This window comes from Anas platyrhynchos, chromosome 10 (assembly GCF_047663525.1).
Source record: "Anas platyrhynchos isolate ZD024472 breed Pekin duck chromosome 10, IASCAAS_PekinDuck_T2T, whole genome shotgun sequence".
In the NCBI taxonomy this organism is placed as follows: Eukaryota; Metazoa; Chordata; class Aves; order Anseriformes; family Anatidae; genus Anas; species Anas platyrhynchos.
In genome coordinates, this window is record NC_092596.1 from 23,328,171 (window position 1) to 23,352,522 (window position 24,352).

Genomic DNA, 24,352 nt, shown 5'->3' on the forward strand with positions numbered 1-24,352 from the left:
CCCCGCGTCCCGCAGCGCCCAAAGCCCTCGGGTGGACGGCCCCGGGCAGGGGAACGGGGGGGTCAACAGGCGGGACCCCCCCTCCCTGCCACCCTCGGGGCTGCTAGCCGGGCTGGGAGGCATCAAACCGACCCCAAAAGGAAGGCAGGTCTGTGGGAAGCGTTGGCACAGCACCGGGCAGGGCAGGTGAGCCTGCACCTGAGACCCAAACTGTGCCCCAAACCCCATGCCACGTCCCCAAATGCCCATTTAAAGGATGCTCGTTGCTCTGCTTATGGTGGGTTTTTCACACCGATGCTCATGTACACCCGTTTATTCCCATCCATGCATTTCCCCACACATTTACACACCAAACTCCAGCTTTTTCTTGCTAGGGCTGAAGGCCAGAGCTCGGCGCCCAGCTCCGCAGCCCGACCCGGGAGCTGTGAGCGAGCATCCAGGTCTGACAGCGATGCACAGAAAGATCCAGCTGAAATCACACTGAGCTCATCTGGGAAAACTGACAGCACTGCTTCTAATGCCCATCCCTGTCCCCATCCCCATCCCCATCCCCATCCCCATCCCCATCCCCATCCCCATCCCCATCCCCAACCCTGTCCCCATCCCCATCCCCATCCCCATCCCCATCCCCATCCCCATCCCCATCCCCAACCCTGTCCCCATCCCCATCCCCATCCCCAACCCTGTCCCCATCCCCATCCCCATCCCCAACCCTGTCCCCATCCATGGGGCAGAGGCTGGCAGAGGGCAGGGTGGGGAGGAGGCTGGGGTCAGCTGCACCTATGCAGATTTTTGTTTCTTTTTAGGAAGAGAAATGAAGCATTTCATAAACATCGTGATAATGAGAACGGCATCAGCTCGTGGTTTAAAGCCAGGTGAAGCCCTGGTCCTGCCTGCAGCACGGCTGCGCTCACGGCGCTGATAGAAGCCAGCTGAGGGCACCGAGTGTGAACTTTTATCTCTGCTGACATGACATATTATTAAAAAGTATTTCAAGTAATCTTTTATTTCCTCAGCATTGCAACACATTTCAAGAACTTGGACGAGGATCAACCGGCCCTTTTTTAATTTCCTACAATGAAAAATAAAACAAAAATAAAGCCCAACCGAGATGATATAATCAGGAACATTTTGGAGGTTTAGGTCAAATTAATATGTCAGGGAAGTGTTTTCAGGGGCCTTGGAGAGCTTTAATCCGTCAAGGACTGACTCAGAGCGTTCTCGGGCTTTGTAATCTTATTGTCTTTACCAAATTATGTGGTGGTATGTAATATATTACCGTCATCAGAAAATCGAGCAAATAATCATTTGGCATAAAGTTCAGATTAACTAACTTAATTTTAAAGCAAGCGTTATACAATACCCCAGAAATGTTTGCTTAACTTTAAAATGATCTTTTACTACTGACCATTAATCTGGTAGAGCACACAGGTAAACTCCAAACACAGACTTTTCTGGTCGTTTTTTTGGGCAGATTTTGAGACGTTTAATTATGTCCAAGCAGCGCTTGGTTCTGCCAAGATTTACTTTGCATTTAACAAAGCAAAACACACAAACAAACAAGCACCAAACTGAACTCGACTTGGGGCTTAGGGGCACTATGTGACGCTCAAAAGCCACGTGCTCTGCATTACTCGTCTAAAGCTTTAATCTTTTGTATCTCCACCTGATACGTCGTAGGTTTATGTAAAGCTGTGAATATAAATTTGGTGCTGAAACTTCTTCAGGTCCAATGGAAGGACTGGGAAGGACGGTTTGTTCTCTGCTTCAGGAACCGTGAGCAAGAAAATCTTTCCTTTTACGTTTTGAAAAATAAAACCCCTTTTCTTGTCTTTCAAACCTGTACATCCTTATGATGCTAATAGGAAAGATGCTTGCAGCTAATAGCAGAATGACAGAATACAAAACCCCTAAAATGGACTCAAAATCATATGCTAACAAATATTTTGACTATGAAAACAGAACTGGTAGCATTGTATCTTTCATCTGCATCGAACCCCTTCAGAACTGCCTGCTCTCCCTGTTCCTAACTGAGACCTTTAGCATGTCCTGGGGTCATTTTTTTTTTTTTTTTTGGCAGCCCTTTTGCAGCTGGTGCTGCCCTCCAGGTGGTTTCTAACCAGGGAGGCACAGCTTGGTGTCACCCTGTGCCTCCACAAAGCCCTCCTGTGCCTGCCTGCAGAGCCTGGGTCTTCTGACCCTGCTGTATTTTCCTGCCATGTCAACATAAACCAGGACCAGCTTCTGGCCCTGTTTGTTGACCAGGACCAGCTTCTGGCCGTGTTTGTTGACCAGGACCAGCTTCTGGCCCTGTTTGTTGACCAGGACCAGCTTCTCACCATGCTGGTGACCCGCAGGCTGCCACCCAAGCAGAGGTGGAGCTGAGCTGCAGCGTCTCCACCCTGGCTTCAGTGGCACTCACCTCTGTAAGCACCAAGCAGTAATTTTAATGAGTGTGACCGCCGCTTCATTGGAATCATTAAGTGATTGCTTATTAACAGAGTAATGAATATTCCTAGCAGGCAATCACTGCACAATACGCTCCCAAGGACGGAGTAAATCCCAGCAGGAAACACCCCTAGTAGCTCAGAGCGGCGCTTATGAGATGGTTTCCCCTCAAGTGCTCGAATGTCAGGTCCCACAGCACAGCTTTAATTTCGCTCTCGCTCTAATTTGGCCCCTGATGAACCCCGGCCTGGGATCTGGGCGAGGTGTGAGGACCAAACCGAGGCGTTGCAGAGCCCAGGGGTGAGGGGTGATGCTGAGCAGCAGGGTGCGACCACGCACTGGTGCACACCGTGAGCATGGCCAGGGCTGGAGGTTTTCCCCATTGATTTTGGGAATCAGGACATGGCACCCTCCTGGGATGGCCGCCTCCTTCCCCTCCTGCCACATGCACTGCGTTAGCTAAAGGTACATTAAAATCCATCTCCGTGATGTTGTTTTATACATAAGAATAAAACAAAAGGTTGTAGAGGGAATAGGATTAAGCTCTAAGGAAACGATTCAGTGAAGTAGAAACATTATATGTCGTATTTGGGGAAAGTTAAACCGAATTAGGTGCCTCGGATCGCTTTGTGGTGAGGGGAGGGTGGGTGGTGGTCCCCACCTCACCCCGGGAGGTCGAACGCTCACCTGCTGCCTGAGACCTTCCCGAGACCACCACCATGGTGGGGCAGAGTGGTGGGGGCTTCTGCCCCACATCCCACTGCAAAAACAGCACTTTTTTCTGGAAAAGCAACATTTCTTGGCTCCTTTCTGCGAGGAGCATGTGTAGCAGTGCCTTCCCTACCCAGCTCCTGCCTTCAGGCCGGTTTTGGTGACCTCTTCCAAGCCCTGCCATGCCTCCAGACATATTTATGGGGCTGGGGGAAGCTTTTCTGCCTGGTGGGAATGGGGGTCATGGTGGGCATCCCCGTGGGAGAGGCATGGAAGGAAGGAGGAGCATCTCCCCTAGGAAGCCTGCACCAGCCCTGCCCCTGTGCCCGGCTGTCCCAGCCCCGTGTCTTCTCCAGGGGTTCTCCAGAGCACCGAAATACATCCCAGAAATATCCCCTTCCCCCTGCCAAGGCAAGGGGAACATTCCTGCCGTCTTGAACTCCTCCCGTAATACTTAAAGAAAATACTCCAAGAATGTGTAATAATCGGGGATTTGGAGAGAGCAAAATTAACCACAGGGACGAAGCGGAAAACCTCCAGAATGGCACCAAAATGTATCCTGTCCCACTTCACCACGGGGAGGAGTTGTGGGGTGAAGGACGGGGCTGGGGGACCTGGGGGACCCCCCCCTCCGCCCCACGCTTCTCTGAGCACAGCAGGGACCAGCGAGCGCTCTCCATTTAACTGCCAGGGGAACCACACCGGAGAAGGGAAATTAAAAATAGTGCTGGGGAAGCTGATTTGGGGTTATCCTATATCCCTGCGCAGGAGAGGATTGCTGGGGCCGCGTTTCCTGCCCCTTGCATCCCGGGGTCCAGCCGGCCCCGGTGGGGCGTTACAAGCAGCCCGTCCCTCCACGGAAAGGCACCTGAAGGCAGAAAAGCCTTTTTAAGGAGGAAAGTGAGGTTATTTTATTTTTTTATGAAACGCAGCCTACATCCTGGTTTGCTTCACTGTAAATCCTAACGGGGTGCCTTGGGAGAAAGGCTCTTTGACGGTCTGCACCGCACTGCCTGAAAGCAAAGCTGGCCAAAAGCATCCTGCGACGGCCAAGGTTTGGGGCTGGGGAGTACGGCTGGGTTTGGTACCGAGTGGGTCCACAGCACACGTCCCAGCCAGGATCGGGCACCTGAAGTGGTGCTCATTGCTGTCGGGGCCAGTAGTTGCACCTCCTTTAATAGGATTTACTAAAACCAGGCCCTTTTATTAGGCTGTGACAGCTGCCTCTCCCTTACTGTTGCTGCCCCAGAGGCATCCCAGAGCTGCCTTTCCCTGTGCTGGCTGCCAAAATCCTTCTCGGGGATGTGTTTGAGTCCCTGGCCTGCTTGGACAACTGTCCCCAGTGTCCCCACCTGGGGTTCCCAGCTCCCATGCAGAGCCTTTCTGGGACAGTGAGCCTGGAGGTAGGCTTAGGAAAGCTTTCCTGGGGGATGCTCGGTTATTTATTGCTCACGCAGCCACCGCAGGTTACCGCAGCTCCATCTCACCAAATCCTGGCAGCTGCGATAGGTTTTGCTCCTCGGTCCTTCGCTGGGCCTGGTGAAGGTGCATCCGAACACAACACAAGGATTTATCCCCGATCCCACCGGCTCTGCTGCTCAGCGCTTTGCCAACGGGTTATTTCTGACCGATTTCTTCCCACCGTGCACCAACCGAGTGCTTTGCAGCCGCCAGTTCGAAGGCAGGTCGGAGACGTGGTGGCGGTGATGAATTTTCATTCCTCAGCTCTGTGTCGCTATTCTCTCCTCGGTTATTGCAGCTGATGACTGCTGCAAATGCAAACAATGCTGGGAAGAGAATGAAAGCTTGGAAAGGGGATTGCGTTCGGGAGGACAATAAATCAGAAGGTTTGCAAGGAAGCTTTCGCTCATCTTCTGAGCACTGATGTGCTTTTGAGTTGTTAGCTGGCACTTTGGTTAGGAAGAGGCTTTTGAAATTAAACAGAAAAGATACGATCTTAATATTTCACGAGACCTGCCAATACAAATATCTGTCAGCAGATGTGTAAAAGAACAGCTTTAAAAAAAAAAAAAGGGAAAAGAATCACACGCCATCTTCTAAGGAGAGTGATGTCACCCCCCGGCCAAGCTATATATTCTTTGTATTTGAAATTAAAACCTCATGAACTCTCATTGCGAAGCTGGGTGAAACCCTGTTTTTTCCGAGTTTCCCCTTAGGGATGAAGGATATTATTTTCTGCTTTTAATTTGAAGCAATAAATAAGCGAGGTTGGCTTGCCACCCGACGGCACCATCTGAGCTGTGCACAAGCAGGAAACGCAGCCCGGGCACCTTAACGTGCAGGTAGCTGCCGTGCAAAGGCTGCCAAAAAGGCTGTCTGAGGCTGGGGTTGCTGTCGTAAGAGAAAACCAGCGTTAGCTGAACTGGTCAGCAAGCTTCGCCAGGGATTTCAGATCAGAGAACAGGAAAATCTGTCTCCGTGGTATTATCCGCGCTTCCAAAATTTCCTTCTGGCTGCACTGGGTCACAGACCGCCGACTGTAAATTATACAGCAAGCAATCGAACGATCTTTTTCAATAAGGGAAGAAGAAAAACATGCAATGATTTAATATACGAAGCAGTTCGAGGTACGGGCTCCTTTTGTTCGCAAATGCGGACAGTCCTGTTGAGATCCCAAAACCACTCCAAACCTTCCAAATTAGCAAATAACCATCTGGTCCGGTGGCTCAACACCTTCCGTAGCCATAAATCCAAATCCCAGCCACGTTATCAGGGGATTTGCTCTGAAAAACCAGCTCGGGCCTTGGGTAATGTGAAAACAAGGTGGGATGGGGAAGGGCGCAGGGGGAGCTGCGGCTGGGGGCGGCGCAGGGTCCATGGGGCACCGCTGGGTGCCTGGGGCGAGCTGGGACACCCCGCTGAGCCTCCTCCTGTCCCAATACCATGGGTTGCTCCACGTGTGGCAGCTCCGAGCCTTGGAGCATGTTCCTGAGTTTGGCACAGCTAACACGGACATGGAGCAGTGCCCACCAGGAGGGCTTTCCTCTCTAAGGTCTAAGGTTTTAGATAAGATGCAATTTAAAAAGTAGCAGTAAAGGGGTAATATCCCTAAAAGGACTCATCTGCGGGCAGAAGAGCCCCCAAATCCTCATAGCGGCTGTGTTTCTGGCCACCATGCCCCAGGAACTCAAATCAGCCCTCGATCTATCGCATCTGCCTTTATTCATCCTCTGCCCTGCCAGTCCTGGCCACGAGTCGGAGTCACGATTGGAGCTCACGCACAAAAAATTTGCCTCTTCCTCACCCTCAAGACCTGGAATAAGCGGCTGAGCCTGATTTTGGACCTGCAGCAAGTTTTAGCCATCAGAAAAGTTGTGTATTCGTTGCACATCTGGTTGCGTTTGCGGTCGATATTGCCTTTCAGTGCTGCTCAAGCCTGTCCGTGCCCATTAGTTACCAGAGCAAGGAGCCCCTTCATGTGCACAAGTCCACTGTGGGAGACTTGGAGGCCATTTTACATTTAAATATTATTGGTAATTCATTACTAATTGTATGCTAGGAGCAAGTGTGGCATTAAACCAGACAGGGAGCAGAGCTGGCACCGAGGTTTTGGTGTGGGCACCTTCCAGCTGGTGCCCGCAGCCCCTTGCAGGCAGCTCGTGGAAGGGCAGGGGGGTTCCTTGAAGCTGCAGGGCGAAGGACTATGTATGTTATCTGGATTTCTTCCTACGTTCTCGCATCTGCTCAGTTTTATTATCCCATATCCCACAGACTTCAAGCACTTCCCCACACAGCGGAGTTAATCCCGCGCAATGGAAACCAAGGCGAAGCTCAGCAGCCACGCTCACAAACGCGTGCGGCCCCGCACATCTCCTCACTCGGGATCTTTGGGACCTCCCCAAGAAACTGCAAATGCAGTGAATCACGGAGGAGTCAGGAAAGCTTCAATTACAGCTGCGCTTTGCTGTTGGAGGGCAGGGAACGACTCCGTCCTTTATTTAATGTGCTTCCACCACCACTTCCCCAGCGCCGCGGCAGCACGTGCTGTGGCACTGCGCTGCCCGGCTCAGTGTGGTTTGTGTTACCCGGTCCGTGCAGCTGGAGGCTGGAGGTAAGAGGACTGAAAAATGCGTTATCCACTGGTCGTGAGAGTGCAGGGCAGAGCCACGGTACCTGGAGTGAATCTGCGCTCCACCAGCTAGAGAGAAATAAATACTCAGCTGACAGCATGGTGATTGATTTTCCTGTAATTTATATCAATAAAGCACAAGGAGGAAGGTTTGTAGAAAACGAATAGGAGAAATCTTGCCGTTTAATCTCCATTGCTGGCAAATAAAGATGATTCAGAAAAGTGGGTCGGAGACCTGGGGCTGAGCTGTGCGGGGCTGAGCACGGGGCTCCTGCTGCTGGCGTGGCAATCAGGACTGCGCGCTTCTGGGGCGGCTGCTGCACGAACAGACCCCACTTTGAAAACTGTCCTCCTTTGTTTACCTGCAGAAAAATGAGGAACACCTTGAGAATAATTCGTAAGGCAAAAAGAAAAGCCTTAATTTAGCAAGCGCCTGGTTCAGCAGCTAATATTAACTGCACGGCGCTGCCAGGAAAGCCTCCTGCCGGGGTTTCGCACGTGCAGGAGACGCTGCTGCTGCTGCAGGGAGCTCCCGGGCAGCTCCTCAGTCATGAAGTTACAGAAAAGTTCTCAGTTTAAAGGAAGAAAGTCAAATTACAAACATGTAATGCGTTCTGTCTTGCCCTCCGTGCCTACAAATTGCAGCTCAAATCACTGTAATCAAGTGCAGTCGAAGGCAAACAGTATTTGTTACTTTCTGCAGCTTGTTTCCCCTCGCCCTCCTGTCGGGGGGTTCTCAGGTTTTCCTCTGCTTGTTGCCCAGGGCCTCCTCTCGTGTTGCTGGAAGTTTAAAAGCGAGGAAGGGAAATAATGGTAAATATTATTGTTATTTGTTAATAAAGGCACAATAAATCCAGGGGCAACTACAACAACTGAAATCTTTTCAACTAAGATTTTTATCTGTGTTTGATTTTTTTTTATTTTATTTTATATTTTTTTTGTATTAAAATAGGTGCCTTGGATTAAGTTTTCCTTTGAGGCTGCTGAGCCGGTGTCATTGGGGCGCTCAGAGCAATAGCTTAGGAAAACAAGTGACAGAACTGCATTTAGTGAAAATCCTGATATTCACAATTTGTTAAATTATTTTCTTTCATTGTTTCCATTCTGTTTGTCGTTTGTGCCTAACCTGAACTTGTAGAAAGCTTTTATCCTTTGACTTCTGCAGCTACTGAAGGATTGGTGTAACAAGAGCCAGCAACTGCTTGTTACAGACAAATTCGGTGATTGCTTTCATAACGAAGTGATGGGGTTTGCCTGTGCTGGGATTTACCTGAGCTGTGGCAGTTAAAAGAAAGTCGTGGTTCTCCTGGTCCAGCCACATCGCGTTGTGTCTTGAACGTTTCTGCAAATAATTCAGGGAAGAGATTTATAAAAAAAATTAAAAATTAAAAAATAAAAATAAAAAATGTAAATGAATAATTAGTAATAATAATAATAATAACCTGTACTAAAATAGCCTTGTTGCTGGGGAAAAACAAACAACCAAATAGACTTTCAGCTCTCATATTTAGGAAGAGATTTAGGAAGGCTTTGGGCAGGGGTTAGGCTTTGGGCAGGACACCCAAACCCTCAGGGCGCACGAGCTGAGCGAGGAATCCCTCAAATTCAGCATCACTTCTGAGGCCACTGAGCTCTGAGCTGGGCTTGTTTGGATTTAGGGAGGCAGGAGCATGAGGAAAGCAGGTGAGCCCGGGGTCCTGCTCGTGGTGTAATGGGTTCCGTGGGTTACAGCACGCTGCACGGAGCCTGCTGCTGGCAGCCCTACAAACCGGGCTCCTCACCTCACGCCAGGTAGAAGCTTCCCCTCTGCGATCCAGGGGATTAGTCCAGAAGCAAACCTAAACCATCCGCCGTGTCCCCGACCTCTGAAATCCCCGGGGGTTTTGGCCCGGCTTTCTGGGCAGGCGGGATTTTGCATGAGGAGAGGGAAGGTATCAAAACCTGGCTGGTAGGCAGAGATTTGTTTGGGTAGGAAATATTTCTTACCCCCTCGCAAAAAAGCCCTGCAGCAACCGAACGGGAGGAAGAAAGCCTTCGCAATTAACCCCAGCCCAGAAAGCCTGCTCCAAACGAAGAAGGATTTTTAAATTCTGTTTAGATTTTTTTTAAAAAAAAAAAGGCATATCAGTTTACATTTATAACGTTGGTATCATCCAGTATTTTAAATCAAATTATAGCTGTATCAGGCTGCTTAACAATGTTTCTTTTTAATTAGGTTTACTAGTCCCACATGCATTTTTTTGAAAAATAAATTAAACAAACTTAATTAAATTACATGACAGGGGTTAGGTAAGACTGTAAAAAGCCCAGCAAGAATACAAGGGCTGATAAATGCTTTCGGATCCACTCACATCTTGCACTTTTCCTAAAACCCGTCTCCTTTAGGCCGATTTCCAGAGGTTGTGTTTCCTCCTTGTGCCCCCACCACCTGCAGTGCCTTACATCCACGGCACTGTCCGGGCTGTCTATTTTTTGATAATTTCCCTTAAACATGTTTTAAACGCTGGCTTGGCCGGCAGCTTGAACAGGAGCTCCTCAGAAGGCTGAGAATTGATGAATTTGCTTTAATTTGCAGACTTTCTCCACGAGAGGTGCGTTGTGCTTACAGGGAGGTTTGCGTGGCTTCAGCGGTGACCTGCGCCGGGCATCCCCGGGGTCCCAGCTTTGTAACCGCCTGCCCCAAAGTCAGAGCCTGTCCTCAGGGTTTCCTCCTCGTTGGATTGCAGGAACCCTATCAAGATGGGGATTTCTGTGGTTCCTGCAGCATTTCTCGCTTCGCAGAATCCCCTCATTTTCACAGAAAGCGAAAGTATTTGTGCAACGCTGCCGCTACCAAGAAAACGGCCCCTTTGCTTTCATACTGGAAAGATGTGGATAAAAATGTACGGGATGAGGGGAAGGGAAACCCCGAGGGCTGGGCAGGGGGCTGCAGGGAGCGGAACCGAACCCGCTGCTGGCTGCGGCTCAGCATCACAGGGCTCCTGTTGTCCCGTGCAACGCCACGGAGCACGAATATTTTGCTCATTTCCCTATTTAAAAGCGGTCTCAGGGAATTCCACAGCAGGGGAAAGCACCTTGCTGAGGAAGCACTCCATCAGGCAGATAGCATCGGGGTGGGTTCGCAGTTCACCGTGAGCTTACCGCGGGTTTTTAAGGGGGGGGAGGGCAACTTGAATAATCCCATCGAGGAACAGGAAAGCAGCAAAGCCGCCTGCCTCCAGCCACACGGGGCCGGGAGCATCCCAAAGAGCAGTGGGGCATCTCCCCGATGGAGACAGGCAGCTGTCACCGCGCCGCCAGCAGCGCTTGGGTCGTGCCGGTAATTCCCCCGGCTCCGAGGGCTCCGCATCTGGGGCTGCAAGGATGAAGTCAGCCCCGGAGCTGCTACGGGCTGGAAGTGATTTCACCGAGCTGCAATGCAGATGGATTAATTCCAGTACTGTAAAGTCAACATGGTCGAACACTGGCTACATCACAGTCTTCATTACTGTGGTCTGGATCGGGTTTTGATGAAGTAATTTCCCTTGAGTTTAGCACTTAGAAAACATATAGGGCGTCCTTCTCGGATTTGTCTGGAGAGCGGTCCCCCCCCTCCCGACCCCCCCCAAATTGGCCTTTATCAGTTGCACATGGACCCCTGCGATTTGGAGGGCTTTCAAACGAGGCCCATATGGCCTGTGGCACACCATGCCCAAACAGTCGGCTGCATGAAATGGGACGCGCTCGCGGTGCGGACCCTGGATGTTATTAATAACAAATGATATAACACTCCGAGCCGGCGTCCCCAAACGAGGGCAGATTAGTGATCCTTCATCCTTCCTCAGGGCCCTGGCTCCCAAAATGTTCCCAAGGAGCACGGAGGGGACCCACAGCACCACGGCACGGCGAGCGGGGGACACCGCGGGTCTCACCTGGCTGGGCTCAGCCACAGTGAGCGGCACCAGGAAGCCCGTGCTAATCATCCTGCCCAATTTGTAGTTCCCGAGACTTGAAGAGAGCCCTTCATGCAGAGGAGATGTTTATTTTGTATTTTTTTTTCTTGGCTATAAACTGTAATTGAATCCTTGTCATGTGCAATTTGCTTCCTTGGGAGAAACTCCTGGAAACGTGACCCAGCTCCGGGCACCAGGCTCCCACTGCCACCAGCGGCACCTCCAGGAACCTTCCTGCAGGAGCCGCCTCCCAAAAAGTAGCTCCAGCTCCTCCACTTGGCACCAGGCCTGAGCAAAAGATGCTCTGAAGGGTCAATAAAAGGGTGCCCCCAATACCAGCTCCTTCATCTCCAAAACCCTCTTCCCCCCACAGCTTGATGCTGGATGTCAGCACCCAGGTCCTGCTCTCCTGGAAGAGGGCACGAGGGGTGAATGACAGGGAGGAATGGATGTTTGCTGGAATTCTGGCTGTGCCTCACTGAAATCCTCTCAGAAATGCCAGCAGGCATCCCACTTCTCCTCTGACTTGCAGCAGGGGTTGCACTGAGCCTGTCCCCCCCACATTCTCCTCAGACAAATACCAAATACCTCATGGTCAAAAGTTTTTTCCTCCCTCCCCACCCTTGTTTTCCATTTTGCCTTTTTTATGAGTATGACCCCATGAAAATAATTTTTAAAAGCTCTATAAAAGCCTGCAGTGGGCTGGCAACAACAAGCAAACCCAGGGAAAACACTGGGGTGGCAGCAAAACACTAAAAAAAAAGGAGGTGAAGAGACACCAAACCTGGCCAGCACGGAGCTAAAATCCATGGGGCTGAGCCAAGTGACTTGTACGGGGTCAAATGCCAGCATTTGAGCAGTCAGTGCCATTCCTGGGGTCCCACAGCCCCCACCTGCTGCCTGCAGCCCCCCACACCCTGGGGTCTTCCTGGCCGGGGTCCTGTGGTGCTGAGCCTGGCGATGATGGGAGGGAAAGGTTGCGCTCTCTGCTCCCTCCCTGGTCTCTTTTTTGGGTGCTCTCTGGAGTGATAACGTGGAATTTCCTCTGAAACTCGAGCAGAGGGAAGGAAATTAATTTTCCCTTTTTATTTTTATTATTTTTTTTTTGTAAAGAAATTATTTCATATGCCTGAGATGAAATGCCTTAATAAGCAGATCCACTGCTCTCGCACGGCGTTAGGATACTACTATTAAATCAAGGTGTTTTTTTTTTTTAAACTTATTATAAAAAAATCACAGGGAAAAAAATGTTCCCTGCTTCCCTGATTTCCAAAGTGAGTGGTTTAGGTCCTCTGCAATGAGGAAGAGCCCGTGGAAGGGGCTGCGGGTTTACCAGAAGGACAGTAAATGGGAGCAGGAGTTCAATCACGGCGTCGGAAAGCGCCGCTCTCCCTGGAGCCGCTCCCCGGTGAGGGCGTGATTTACACCGCTCCTCTCCCTGTACATTAAATATTTCCAAACATTATTTCCCACTCGGTGCTATTTACCCTGTTTGGTTTAATTTAAGACAAGGGGAGGAAATGTGTGTCCGGGTCAGTGACCGAGGGCCTGATCTGGAACCGGCAGCAGCAACTTTTGTTATTTTTTTTTGTGTTAATCTTCAACTTTTGAATAAAACTTGTCCATCAAATCCTACCAACACTCAATTTTGGGTTATATTTGTCCATAACTAGCCACACAACCTTACATTACGTTTTGAGGCTGTGACAGAGGCGGCTGCTGCCATTAAACCCCCTTGCCCCCCTCTCCGATAGCTTTGCTTTTCTAACCCAACGCATTTATTTTATTTTCCAGGCGCTGTGGCCCGCTCCCTTCCTGCCCTCGCCGACTGGAAAAACGCTTTAACCTTGATTTGGCGCAAAGAAAACCGATACAAGGGCCGCGGATTTGTAAAGGTATAGCTTCCTCTCCTTGTTTTCCTTGTCAATCAGCGTCCCCGCGAGCCCGCAGCGCACGGCGGCAGCACTCGCTATTTCCCCGCGCTGTCACAAGTCGCACTCTCCCTGTTAGGTGTTTGCTTCCAGAAGCCGGCTCCTGTTTTATAAAGTGAGCATTCCCAAATAAGTTTGAATAATTTACATCTTTCTCCTACAATTAAAAAAAAAAAAAAAAAAAAGAAGTTATATGAAATGTTGCAATTTACCAAAACACCTGAGGAAACATCCCGATTTTTAGGAATTTGTTCCAGTATTTATTCACCAGCACACTATTTATTTCTTTTACCGCTGCTATTTATTTGCTCAACACCCCCGTGCACCCTGATGGTGGCAAAGGTGCAGGCAGATAATTTCCTAAAGCGGCCCCTGGGATTTCCCTGCGGGATTCGGATGCTGGACTTGCTCGGATCCCCTCCGGGGCTCAACCATCAGCTCCGCAGCGCGGGACCTCCAGCTCTGAACTCGCACATTTGCATCCCTGGAGCTGCAAAGCAGAAACGGCCGGGGCAGAGGCAGCTTAATAGCTTAAGTACAGAGAAAATTGTCAGGATGTGCAGGATTCAGAGCCTGCTCACTTGCCTTGGCTCTATGCCCTGCTAAAAAGGTTTTTCCTTTCATGGCCTTTCACAATACCACATTTCTTTTTTTTTTATTATTATTATTTTTTTTTTGACTGAATTGAGCCCTGAAAGGAGTAACCCTAGACAGAGTGAAATTTTCCAATCGCGGATCCCCCGGCTGCCCTGTAAGAGCTTCGCTGTTATTTTTGCCCGACAATGAAATATTTGGGACTGGGGAGAACAGAACACCCACCTTTTGCCGGCATCTGAAAAATATCATTTCTAGGAGCGAAACAGACCCCAGTTTTTGAATTATGGCCCCAAAACCGCGGCCTCGTCCCTGCAGCTCTGAGGTGGTGACACGGAGCCATCCGCGGAGGGCAAGGCTCGCATCGTGGGCTGCTGATAAAGAAAGTGCCGGGGCTTTTCTGAGCAGAAGCGGTTCTTTCAGATCTCTGCTATGCGAGTTATTTTACACTTTGCCGATACGTGTTTTTGGCAACAGGAAAACAGGAAAGCAGCTTGGAAAATATTAACTAAATGGAAACCGAGGTCGTAAAGTCTTTCGGTCTGGCCAGCTTTCGTTCCTCCAATCTGTGAGCGCAGCAGAAGCAGAACCGTAAACCAATTAAAGGCAATTTCTTTTCAGAGGCTTCTCACGGAGGGAAGAGCTCTGGCGTGTCTGTGGCGGGGCGGCAAGCAGCGAGGACACCACCAAGCCCAGCACCTGTGGGGATATTGCAAACAGAGACGGGGCTGGGGCAGAGCGGGATGCGACGCAGATGTTCCCAGCTCCCGCATCCCTCCCGCTAGCTGCAGATACCAGACATGGGCCACGCGGGTCAGATTCTCCCTCAATTATTAAGGGAATCCGATGCCGTTTTTTTAATACCACCAGCATGTATTTTGGACAGGTTTGGGCAATTTGAGAAGTCATGGAAATTTAGCACCACATGGCCCTGGGGAAGAGCAAACTCAAAAAAAAATAAAAATAAAAAAGGCCAGGAGCAAGGGGAAGCATGGTGCAGGGCACGGGCTGGCTCTGTCGTGTCCCTGCTCACCCCCCTGGCACCATTTGGGAGCCTTCCCCAGGCAGTATTTTGCCCCTTCTCTCAGAAATTCCCCGGCTGCAGCGATCTCCAGGCTGCCACGTCCTGCTCCCGAGCAGTTTTTCCCACAAGAGCCCTCGCAGCCGGAGGCCACGGACTCGTTTTTCCCCTCGGCACCCAAGCCGGCGGGCACTTCCAGCCCACTTTGCATCCTGAGAACTCACCAACAAATTGCTTCCACACTGCACCACAGCTTCAGAAATTGTGCAGTACAAGGGTTAACCAACTTAAACGTTTAAAGAGTCATGAAATGGACTGTTTCCGCTTCCCATCTGGCTTTTATCAATTTTAAGTCGGTTTCAGAAGTACTGCTACACAATCAAAACACACAATCTCCCTAGTCAGATAATTCAATTTCAGAAATGAATTACTTATGTGCCTATAAGTAAATACATTCCTATGCGGGGAGATATTGACTGCTGTCAATGAAATAATGAAGTCCAGGGGATGCGGCTGTGGCTGCGAGCACCGACCCTTTGGAGATGTCCTCCTGCGGTGCCGTGGGACCGACGGAGCCCCCGGCACGTGGGGATGTGCTCGGACAGGAGGGGCTGCCCCGTGGGAGGGGACACCTCGAGCCTCCTCGTGTGGACCACGAGCAACGTCACGGGTGTGAAAGGGGATGGACTTGGCCATGAGTTTGAGACGCGTGGTAAGGAGGGGGAAAATATGTTGGAGGAGATGGTTGGAAGGCACAGAGACCCTGCAGAGGGGCTGCAGGAGGTCCCAGCCTACCCATGCAGACACATCTCCTCCCCGTATGCTGTTTCAGCCCTGCCTTGTTCCACGAGGTGCTAAAACCCACCCTTCGACCTATCAAACCATGTGCAAGGAGACCTGATGCCGCAGGAGATGATTTCTCAGCCATTGCATTTTTGTTCGTGGGGTCTATACCCAACGGGGGCTCTGAGTGTGGGCGCAGACACAGACGTGCACCCACATTCGGCAGGGCACAGCCTGCGGGCACCCATTTGGGTGTTGCACAGCAAAATGCTGCACACGGGAACATGCAAACTGCTGGTACTGAGCCCCCGGAGAAATTAAATCTGTAAAATCTGACGGCCATACATGGTGCATATGATCTCAGCCCGGGGATGTGGCCCGGGGATTTTTGCTTCCTTCTGTTTTCATTGCTTCATTTAACAAGAAGCTAAAAGTGCCCCAGGGCCTGGATCGTGGTGGTGCTGGTGGAAAAGGATTCAACCGGGGAGCTGAACCTGTCTGGCTGCCAGGGCACAGGATCAGTCCCAGGGCAAACCCTTGCAAACACAAATATTTTGTGATTGACAAGCAAAGCACAACTCTATGGGGGCTGTGTAACTGCTGAAGAGTGTTGATCTTTTTATTTTTTTATTTTTTTTTATTTCCCCTCGCTATCTAACAGCATCAGACAGAGGTCTGGCAGGGCTGCCTGTCTCCAGCCAGCAGCTTTTCCCACTAAACCCCTGCCAGCGGGGGCTCAGCCCACGCTTTCGACCAGCTCAACACTTTCAGATGCTGAGATTCCAGCATCGTTTTCTATCAACACTTTTATGTTTTTTTTTTTTTTTCCCAACACTTTCCCAAGTAGCATTTCCCATTTTCTGCTCAGTTTTGGTGAGCGTGAACACCACGAGCTGTGTCCTCTCTCAGATCTCCGAGCCCAGCCTGGGGGCAGCGGCGTTGCCCATCGCCCAGCCCCAGCAGCAGCACCCAAGGGTGCTCTTTTGGGTCTCTCCATTCCTCCACGCTCACCAAAAAAGCTCCCATGGGCAAACAGCCCGGCCCATTGCACTGCAAGATGTGGAGGTGAATGATGAGGTACAACAGGAATCACTTCGTGTAGGCAGCCGTTGGGTTTTCTCTTGTCTTTTCGACACCTGTTTAATAGGATCCAAGTCAAAAAGTCAAATTTTGGATAAAACATCATTGAGTTGCCTGAGGAGGGGCTGCCAGGAGCGTGAGCTGGTACCGACAGCTGCCAAGAGCACGTGCAGCCTTTCCCACCCTGAACCCACGCCTCCTTGGGCTAATCTCTCACTTTTTCAGTTATTTCCTTTTTCTATAGCAGGGATTTGGCAGAATTTGAGCAGCCCTGGCTGACGGGTCCGTTTTGGTGGGAGCTTTGTGGGGTTTGCTGCTGGGGTTTTGTCCACATCACAGGGGGGTTTTGAAAGTGGTACCAAGCAACCTGTAATAAAAAACGGATATTGCACGTTTGAAGCGAAAATCAGAACCCTTTCCGTGATGACTGAAGCAGCAAAATCCCGCTCGTTCCATCTTAAACCATCACTGAGGCTCTTAGGAAAGAATGCAAAAAAAAAAAAAACAAAAAAAACCTGCTTTGAACAAAAATGGCGAGGATTTGCTGCTAAATAAAAGTAATCCTTGCAGGCCTCCTGCAGTGTCTTTTGTCTCATTGTCTCCATTTGGAAGCGCTCGGAGAAACACCCCTAATCCCCCCAAAAGCAGACGTCCCTGCCTTTGGAGTTGGTACGGGACTGGTGGCCTTGGGGACATGGAGCACTGGTGGCACATCTGTACCCTGGCCTCGTGGCAAAAATCCCGTCCCAGGCAGAACAGCATCACCCACGGGCGGTCCTGGTGATGGAAGTGGTCTCCTGGTGCCTTCTCCAATCCGGCACCCCGAACAAATCCGGCACATTTCTGCATAATCACCCCGCAGCCCTGCCCCGCTGGAGGGGACGCAGAGCAAGGGCAGCGCTCGCTCTCCTCTGCGGCGAGTCGATTGCTAAATAAATACGGTGCTGAAAGCCCGGCGAAATTCGGAGACAACTCTTCAAAAGGACAATTTTGGGGGGTACAAATTGTAACCGCAAAATCTGCATTTACATCTGCATCTGCGGGTAATTGTAAGCATCTGTAGGGCTGAGCGAGCGGGGATGGGGAAGGCACATCCCCGCGTTCAAGAAAATAAAATAAAAGCCCCATGTTTAATGAAATGAAATGAAATGAAATGAAATGAAATGATGAAATGAAATGAAATAATAAAATAATATAAAAATGAAAATGAAAATGAAATGAAATGAAATGAAATGAAATGAAATAAATAAAATAAAATAAAATAAAATAAAATAAAATAAAATAAAATAAAATAAAATAAAATAAAAATACCCATTTTAGTCTTAAATTTGAAGTCCAGGTGTGCTTAAATGCTTATGGAAAAGCCTTGTAGCATTTCCCATCTGAGTCCTCTCTTGCCTTGGAGGGAATCAACCTGCCAGACCGTGCCGAAGTCCCTGCTACACCGAGCTTTTGAAAGCAACTTCTTCACCTTAGCCTTAGAAAAGGCAAAGGAGCAGGGTCTGCTCCTTCTTCTTCTCCTTCTTTTGGCACAGGCCAAAAATCTTTGACGCCCAAGTCTTATTTTTTCACTTGAGAAATTCTTTGGGTGCTGGCAGCCAACAGGCACTTCGCAGCCACTGCGGCTTTGGAGGGTAACATGCGTATTTTGGCACCTTGAGTTAGAAGGGAACTGAAGCAAGTTCTTGCCAATATCCCCCGAAATTGCACCTTCCCAGCTTCAGCTCTTTTTACCTTTTGGAGGCTGGACTCTTCCCGTACCCGTCACCAGACAAGCCGTAGCACCAACACGGTTGGACACTGCCCGAAGAGCAGCTTCTGAGTAATCAGCTCTTTGCAAAGTTCAGGAGGTCCTTACTTTCATGGGGGAAGTGCTTTAATCAAGATTAATTTTTTCCAGTTTTCAGTAATCGGAGCTCTTCCTGAGTTTTCCTCAGCTCCCCTTTAGGATGAAATTATCAAATTTCCATGGCAATTAAAGGAGAAAGCTGGAGCACGCGGCTCGCTCCGTACAATGCACGAAGGGAACAAGTGGAAGGGGGCAGAGCAGCGACCTGCGGGGAGCATTTTGGTGCTGTGCTGTGTCCTGCGGGGTCAGCCCTCTGCTCACCACCCTCCTGCAGCTGCTGCATTGCTTCAGCTTCAATGCTGGCTGGTCCCAAACCAAGCAGGTGCTTGGCAATGGGTGCGTGGATGCCCGTGTTTGAAGCCCCTGCTCCTGTAGTGCTGTCCCAAGGTCTTAGGGAAGGACATCCCCATTCGGGGGTGTGCAGTTCCTGGATCCCATTATTATTTGCAAAACCACAATCAGTCCCTAGGGGTCACAAAACAGCTTGGGAATCCCAGGAAGCTTGTGAGCCAACTGGAAATGGGATCCTCAACACGTTCCTGACTGCACACCCAATTTTAAAAGGTTTGGGCAGTCCGTGGAGGCAGAAGCAACATGCAGCTGATGGGTATGGCATGCAGAGCAATCCATCCCAGTGACAAAAGTAGGGGATGGGCTGAGCAGATGGGGATGCTGAGTGCTTACAGTGGCCACTCATGCCCCAGGAAAGCAGCCCCGAACGCCAGCCCCCAGCCCGACCCTGCCCACGGCAGGCAGGGACGGGCTGTAAAACATCCAAAGCCCGGGGAAACGTACTCTAATTCTGTTATATGGCTCAGTTCCTCATTTCTGAAGCTGAAGAATAAACACTACTGAGAGCTCAGCAGCGGCAGCTGGAGGAGCTGGTGTTTGCAAAACACGGGCTGCTCCCAGCCGACGTCTTCTCCTGGGCTCCGCGAGGACCAGCAAGAGCCAGAAGGGGCAGTGCCACCTTGGAGAACTTCATCCCAGTGCTCTCAGGTGTTGCCCTGTGCCTCCCCTCCTTGCTCTCCTTCTCCTTGCCTTGAAGGAAGCCGATTCCCTGCAGGGACATGGGGCCCTTCCCCGTGCTGCAGCCCCAGCCCTGCCGCGGGCTCTCCCCGGCCATATGAAAGATATCATCCCTGCTCCGCAGGGTTGGGTTACCCTGCAGTAATTCACTTACAGTTAGCAAACAATAAATCCTCGCACAGTTGGTTGAGAAATCTGGGCTAAGAAGGTATGGAAGTGGATTATTAAATCCAAATGGCTCTGCAGCCCGCGCCTGTCCCACTCGCTTCGCAGCAGAATTAACAATCTCGCGGGGCATGACAAACTGCAGCGCTGAAATAGCTGCTCCCCGAGCACACCTGAAACAAAGCGACAGCTTTTTCAGTGAGGCTTTTAGCCTGATGCTAACTGAATTTTAGAGAGAAAGATAAATCTTCAGTATTTTTCTTCTATTTTGGTGCAATTTCATAACCTCCTGTCCCTTCTTGTTCCTGGTGGCAAAACCTTGGCTTAGAGCAAGCCTGGGGCTGCTCCTGACCCTGCTGTGAGCCAGAGCTTTGCAGAGCAAGGCAGAGCAGGAGGCAGCAATCTCTACTGCCAAAAATCCCTTTAAAGGTGAATTTTGGCTGACAGCACGGAGCTCACACCCTGCTTTCTGTTCTCCTTCCCAGTAGGAGCCCCCTCGCTCCCATGCACCCCAAACCAGACCTCTCTGGCTTGGCTGGGGCAGACTTCAGCACCAAGTTTCTCCTGGCCTCCAGCTGCCCTCATTTGTCTGGCTTTTAAAATTTTGTGCAGACTTGAATCAAAATTCCCCCTTGAGACCCGAGAGCTTTTTCAGTGCCTTTCCGACTGCAACAAGGCAAGGAGCAGCTGCTCCCCAGGGCCAGTGTCACCCCAGGCAGCCCAGAGCTTTGTGCAGGAGGTTTGGGACATTCTGGAGACCTGGGTGCAGGAAGCACCGAGATGCCACCTCCATTTTCCACGTCCAAAACCACGATGTGAGCCCTGATGTGCAGGCTCCACGCTGCCTGCGTCATACTCGAGTGATCTGCTTCCATCAGGGATTTACAAAATGTAGCAGAAAAGAGCAGAAAGCCACTAAATCCTGACATTTGCCCCTTAGCATCAGACATTTGCGCTGGCGTAGGACTTTTGTGTTTATCTCCCAGCAGAGCTGCTGGCTGCATTACCAAACAGTAACATTATCCACTTGGGCTTTCCAAAAATAGTCCGGGTTGTGCTCAGCAGGAGGACAATCGTGTTTTGGCCTCTGCTTTGGGCAGAGGCGAAGACTGAAGGAGGAAATCTCCGAGGCTGTGCTGGCCCTGATTTGCTGTCAGCAGCGCGATGCCTGTTTGTCCGACCTCACCCCCTGTGCCATGGCCATGTTTTATTTGTACGTGTGCTCCTTTTTTCATGCACGCATTCATTTCTTCACAAATCTATTTACTCTGTGCTTATGGCTCTCTGCTCCCTTGCTCCCAGGCCGGGGGCTGGTTTCTGGGTGTTCACTTTAAGGAGAAGCAGCGGCACTCGGTTGCTTGGCCCCACGTCCTGGAGCTCCATGAGAAACCTCTTGAGCCGTTTCATAGGAACTCAGACGAAATCACGGAAAACCCAGGAGCACTATTTCACACCAAGCCACATGCTTTTTTTGGGGGGGAATTGCCCAGGGACTGGGAGGCACAGCCACCCTGCCACCAACCCTGTTCAAAGCAGGTTTGGAGAGGGCACAGGACACCACCTCCCGGGGCCACCAAGCGGGGCGGCTCGAACAAGGACCCTTTTTGTGGGTAAGGCACTGTTTGTGCAGCCCCCTTCTGCAAAGCTGATGGCACACGTGTCCCTGAGCATGGCATTTATTTGTACCTTATGGCAAAGTCTGTCTGTGCAGCACAACACTTAACTGCTTGCTTAATTTTTAGCTTACATCTGCAGAGCTGTACCCTAAATCAGTGGGACATCCAATCAGTGGGACCTTGTCCTTCACAAGGAGCACCAGAACTTTACCATGGGCAGTCATGGTTTGTTTTTTTTCCTAAAGACTAAGTTTATAAAAATGAATATTGCAGCATTGCTTTCAGGCTTATTAGCTGTGTCATACTGTTATTGCCTCCAGTCATTTTTTTAGAAAACAAATAAACAGCGAGTATTTGTCAATCTCAGCAATAAACTATAGTGGCAGCAAACTTAATCTGGTGTTAATTAGGCTTGTGGAAAACTAAATCAAGCATCAGAAACCACAGATTATTTTAGGCTTCCTCTAGCATAAACACAAAGGCTTGAGGATCCATAACATATTATTTTTGTTGACAGTTTTCCACTTTTCCCCCAATTTATTTCATGTATCCGATAGGCTGCTCCTTGATTGCTTTTAGCTCTGTCTTCTTTTGGCCTCAGCGTGGCAGTTTGTTAATCCTTCCTATTTTTGTGTATTTAAGCAGGATTACAAACTTCAAATACATTGTAAAAGGAACCTGTATACAATCTTTCAAAATCACTTAAGTGGGCCAATGACAGAAGTACCAGCCTTGCAAGTAAATACAGAACATTTCGGAAATCATCCCCAGTGTTTATTTATAAGCCATTTTTAATTACTCAGTGGGAATGAATGAAAGAACTAGAAAATGGAAAACGACAGAGGGTTTTGCATTAAGTTACAGCTCACGGAGAACAAGGGAGTGATCACAGCGCTTTCAAGTCAGGATGGTTTGAGTGTATAATTACACCCTGCTGGTTTATTGACAACCTAATAAAATTAAACTGCAAACTATTTTTCAAATAGCAGGAGGAGGATCTCTTGCAACGCTCCACGCAGCACGGAGGAACAGCAGATGCCTTCCCTGGGGCAGCAGGTAAGGAAGGCAGGGAAATAGTGGGGCAGAACACTCGCCCAGGACCAGGACAGCGACTTTAGCATCACCAAGGGGGAGAGAGGCAGGCTCCAGCTTTTGGTCCCATCTGGGATGTGACAGCGAGGGGCAGCTGGGCAAGGAACCTGCAGGAGGTGGAAACTGTATGCAAAGCATGGCCTGCACGCAATGGGCATCACGGGGCTTCAGAGCGGGGTTGCACACAAAGCAAAGCTGTTGGAGACTTGGTCACTGAGCCACGAGGAGGTCGGGACTTCTTCAAACTATTTGCATGGTCCAGCCTCCAAAGCAGTCCTTGCCCCCGGGGCTGTGACTCCTTGCAGGTGCCACTCGCAGCAGGGTGAGTTTTCCTCTAGGAAGTGTCACTAGTGCAGGACTTCAAAATAAAAGTAAAATAAGTAGCATTATTCAGAGTATCTGCAGCTCCCAGGCTCTAGCTACAGGCTCGCCAGCGATTTGGTGATGCTGTGAGATCAAAACGGAGGTGTGGACAGCTTTGGAGGACAGCTCCAGGGAGGTGGGAAGCTGCAGCGGGGGCAAGGGAAAGATGTTCCTCTGGAAATACTCTGCCCATCCCCAGCACCAAACCGGAGAGTTTTGTGGATTGGTCTGAGGGCCAAAATAATGAAGTGGGCTTGCCAAATGTTGGCATTTGCCAGAGCGATGCTGTGGGGAGTCCCTGGAGCCTGCACAGCTCCAGCACGGCTCAGCAACAAGCAGAGCACGGTACGCTGCACCACAGGAATGCGGGGATCTGGAAACGGGCAGCGTGCGCATGCAGCTCCGGTTTACGTGAGGCTGAGGAACAATTAATCAGCAACACATAAAGGAGAAAAAAACACGTGAAGGAGACAATCTCATTTCTGAAAAGCCCGTCTCAGGGGATGAGCAGAAAAAGCAGCACACTGCGGCCAAGCTCGAGACAACCCTGCGAAAAGTCGCTCTGACCGTTAAGGCACAGGGATGGGAAATCTCTTACAGATGATGGCAGTTTAGTCAACAGCTTGAACACATTCCTTGTCTCATTATTCAGCTGAGGAGCTGGAGGTCAGCTTGTCTCAGACGAGCAGACGTGTTACGGAGACAAAAGGAGCAAAGTTCTCCGTGAGCCCCTGCGACTCGCTGGGAGAGCTCGAGCATGCTGGCTGCACACCAAAATCCAGCACTTGCTGTCCCTGCACAGCTCCTCCTGGGATGTTTAACTGCATTTCCATTGATCGCTTATAAATAAGTGTGCTGGTGGGGCTGTGAAGCGTCACTTACAGCTGGCTAGTAAAGAGTCAGTGCTGGGACTCCCTGCCAGAAGGGCTTTCCCCAGTGCAGAGGGAAATAGCAGCGGTACCCAAGAAGCACTGCCAGGAATCCAGGTGATGGAGGCAGGTGGCAATTTAGCATGTTTAAAAGCTTTTAAACTATTTATTTGATGGTCTGGGAAAAGTGAGAGGTCCCCACCCTACCCCAGGCAGCTGATCGAGGCCCTGTGGTCTTCCTAAAATCTCCCTTCGAGATTTTAGATTCTTAAAGTAGAGAGAATTCCGTAGAGATTAGGATGCACCAGAGGGGTGCCTCCTTCTGAGCAGCCCCCCAGGGAGGTAAGTGGCTGCCGTGACTATCTAAAAGCTGCAAAAAAATGATGCAAGCAGTAATTTTAGAAATATAGCTGCACGTTTGTGGTGTGCTCATCTGTATTTAGGGCAGTTGCATGGAAAACACTATGAGTTGTGCAACGCATGTCCTTAGGGAACAAATCTGTGAGTGCAGGAGGCAGTGTTAAGGGAAGGAGAGATGCTGTGATGCTACGGTTTAGCTAAAAAGTGTTTTATCTGCATTTCCCACAAGAACGCCCACGGCAGGGGAGGCTGGCTCCCCAGGCAGCTCGTGGTCACGGTAGAAGCACAGGGCCACGCCGACGGCTTTGTCCCTCCTGTCCTTTCCCGTCACATGGCTCAGCCCCACATTTACATAAAACAAAAAGGGATTTTCCTCATACTGATGAAAAACCGTGTTCCTCGCTGTATGCCGCATGTAC